This window comes from Watersipora subatra, chromosome 9 (genome assembly GCF_963576615.1).
Source record: "Watersipora subatra chromosome 9, tzWatSuba1.1, whole genome shotgun sequence".
Classification (NCBI taxonomy): Eukaryota; Metazoa; Bryozoa; class Gymnolaemata; order Cheilostomatida; family Watersiporidae; genus Watersipora; species Watersipora subatra.
Genome location: NC_088716.1, coordinates 8199724 through 8203800, shown reverse-complemented (window position 1 = coordinate 8203800; position 4077 = coordinate 8199724).

Below are 4077 nucleotides of genomic sequence, written 5' to 3'. Positions count from 1 at the left end.
CACCAACGTCTATGACTGAAGTCCTTCCGCTACAGTAGACCCTTGAGTGCCTCTGCTTGTACGATGTTTAAGAGTTTAATATATTAAGAGTGTCACCAAATTAAACCACTTTCCTATATTGATAACATCCAGCTATATGCTAAAAAAAAGGACATCGATTTGCTAAAACACTTCCATCAGACCTACAGCTACATGTACAACATCGGAATGACATTCGGCATTAATAATCGAAACTGGAAAAAACTGCCTATAAATGATGAATGGTATTATCAAGGATATAACAGGGTACAAATACTTTATGATGATGGAAAGCAACACCAAAAATTAGGCCAAAGTGCTTCAAAAGGCTATCATTGAATACAAGACAAGTGTTTGACAGGCCTTTCAAAGTTTGCTCAATACCAGGAACAAATATTTGATAATATATGCCTACACACTAGAAGTATCAAGGCCTCCAGCAAGCATGATGTGGACTGGAGAAGTCATCAAAGTAACAGATAGCAACACACAACCTGCATACCAAGCATGGAACACTACCCAAAAACAAATACCGCTATATCATAGCAGAGAAGATGGAGTAAGGCGACGCAAAAGTGTACAGCAGACAATAGAAAAGATAAAACAGATTAGAAAAGCTAATAAAGCCTCCATAGCCACCATAGTTGAAGCACCAACTGGCTTTCATGCTCTTACTGTTACAATAGAACCAGGCAGTCATGATGAGATTTTACCTTGCACACCAAACATCTCAATGGCTCCTACTACCAACAAATATTTCAGGTTGTTGGCCTTGGCCAAGCATATTTTGGCTGTACAAACGTTATCTAATTACCAATACAGAGCCGCTAATTGCAACAGTGCATGAGCAAATAATTCCAACTAATCAAATGTCAATACAAATCTAACACACTAAAAATGATCCTATATGGCTGCTGTGCAAGTATGCACAAGAGACTATCCAACACATCATCGTTAGATGCAAGCAGGTACTCAGACATGCATACGTTGAGCGGCATGTTTATTTTGGAGACCTATTGTACAGATAGTTTTGCAATGAGTATGGTTTTAATAACTACCACACTGACGGGATGCTTCGAAGCAGGTCAGTGAAAATGAACGTATTAAGTTCTTCTGGAGCATTAAATCCAAACAGACAAGCATTTTTTGGCAAAATAACTAGATATTGCCAAGGTAGGGGAGGAAAACAAAAATATCACAATATTAGATATAAATATAGTGCCCAATGACTAAAACTAAGCCAACAGAAAAAGAAGATAAATATGCCCCACTATGGGAAGAGATTGAAAAGTGCTTGCGCATGGGAGCAACTGTAATTCCAAAAGCTATTGAGGCATTGACTGCAATGACACCTGCCCATCTAATTTGTCTGGCTCAAAATCTGGCATCAATAATCCCACGTGAGTTACACAATAGTGCATTATTGACAATGGCTAACATCTTGAAATATGTAATCAGATTCTCAGGTCTCTGGTACGAGATGCAAGCTTAAGTAGAGATTACTACAAATGAGAGTACATCGGAGAGAAAAATATACTTTTTTGTATCAAGGTGCTCTGAAGCATGACACCAAGCTCTGCCACCAAACTTCGGCTCCTCTTTAAAACTTATGTTCAGTACATATGCTGTCATGGCTTTTGACATAAGCTGATGCAGATGTTTTGTTAAAAGAGCAAGCAGTACAGACATTTACCGATCCTATTACTGTAGTCAGTACTCAAAAGAAAGATTTTTAGTGTGATGCGCAAATGATCTTTCAGTGAAGCTTTGCCTGACAGTTGTAAGTATGAGCACTCATGTTTTGATTAAGAAGGTATTATTAAATTTTTAGATTTCAACATTTCAAGTTACAAAGCTATACTTTAATTTACGCATTATTTTAAAACCACTTATACAATTACAAAATACCTTTAAGAATTTTAAAAGCTCATCTTTGTAGTCTAACCCTTTGTAATATTCAGAAAAACTTCAATGAAAGATTTTTCAATATGTATGAAGTTATTTTTTATAAATCAACCGTCTGGTTTAAAGTCACACAGATACTCACAGTCAATCAGCGGTGAAAACTTCTAAATTACAACTCCATTCTCTAACAAAGTCTTTAGGATGATTTTACTGACTCCTATGTACACAATGTTTAATCTGACAGTCGTTGCCATTAGAGTCATCCACTTCGTACTAAACATCTTTAGTAACAACTCTTTAAGATTTAAATACTTTAGATATCATGCAAATTATTTTATACTTACAGCAACTAGCTGTAGAGCCATTCACTGTACACCGACCATCTCTCACCAGTATTTTCACTGCTCTAAACAGGATTTGTGTACCCAGGTTCACTTTCCACCAGCTGTTTATTCGATTTTGCGTTGAAGAATATTTACTCAGGTCTCCATCTACTGCACGCCATGCTAGATATGATTGTTTAGTAGTTGATTGATCAGCTGCTTTACCTCTAGCATAGTTATAGTCTAAAATATGTCAGAAAATGATTTGAATTTGAAAATAATGGAACTGAAGAATACTACTAGGAAATGCAAAAAATTCCTTGACCAAAGAATTTATTGACTATTTTAGGTCTTACAAAAACAGAAAAGTGACTGTATAAGTCTTTCCAGCCTTTCCTTGAGTATTAAGCATACTCTTTTTATATCAGGATATGTTAAGGCCAGGCAACAATTTGAGTACAGAATAGGTAATTTAGTTTAGAGAGTTTTGTGTTGCTCAAAACAATATTTTGTGGCAAGATTTGACAAGCAATTAACTTCATATTGATTAAAGTGAGATGTGAAATATTTTAGTGAACATTTTATGTGAATTTTAAATCTAGAAGTCCGAACCTGTTTTGAAATATAGTCACCCAATTTAATTAATGCGGGTTGGAAAAAACAGTTTCAGTTACCACACAGCCTACCTACTAACTGGTAGGCAGAGGCTGAGGGTAGGTAAAGGCTACACTTTATTTATAGAATTGAGAGTTTTATCATTTTGTTATCTCAGCCCTACCTTTTTATTAAAAACTACTAGAACACCACTTTTCCTAATTAAGACAATCATTAAAAGTGTTTATCTTGAATGGAAAAAAAGTGCATTATTTATGCTTTAATATACATGTATATTGGGGAACATAAAAAAGTTATTTTATTATAAATTAGTTTTGAGAGAAATTTGTGTACTCTTAAATGTCTTGCAAATAGAAAAAATAGGCTTTGAAACATGGTGCTGCTAGAAAAGGAAAAAATTTGAGTGAGACAACATCAAAGCCATGCACCATAACTTAAACCTCTTTCAAGGTAGCTGTAACCTAGCTATGTATATTTCTTCCCTTCAAATAATTTTTTAAACGGTTCACGGGACAATACTTTAGGCTACTCAACTTGATAAGTAAAGGTGGCAACATTATGACTGCGCATTGTTTGTTAGCAAGTTTTTTCCCTTAGAGCACATTAGCTTAAACACATAATCAGTGTTAACTATTTGGCATACATATAAAATATTTTGCCAAGATTGCGTAGTACAGAAAGAACTTTCTCTGAATGAGAAAATTATCTATATTTATTGAGTAAAGCTGTAAAAAGTATGTTGTAAAAAATTATCATTTCAATTTAAAGTAGCTCAACCTATAATTATATATTTTAAGCATTTTAAAAGGTGTTAACATTTTCCTGGTATTAGAAAAACAGCTATAAAAGTGGCAATTATATAAAGAGGTTGCTACAAGCACTATTAACAAAAACCATTGCATGTAAGTTGTATTTTCATCCAAAGCAAAATGGATAGAATATTTGTCTGACTACAAACATGCTGATTGAAGAAATCATAATTCCATTTCTGCCACAGGTTTTAAAGTGAATATATTATTGTTTACGCATTATAATTACTGAACTGAAATAAATCAATCATTGTGTCTCTTTCAGCCATTGTGAATTTTTTTAGCAAACAGCATTTCGGCGTCTTCATTATTTTGACAATAAATTTTGTAATAAGGATAAAAAAGACATATGTAATCAGCACACTGACTGTCAAACTTGAACTGCTTAAAAAGGTTTTTGACTTTAT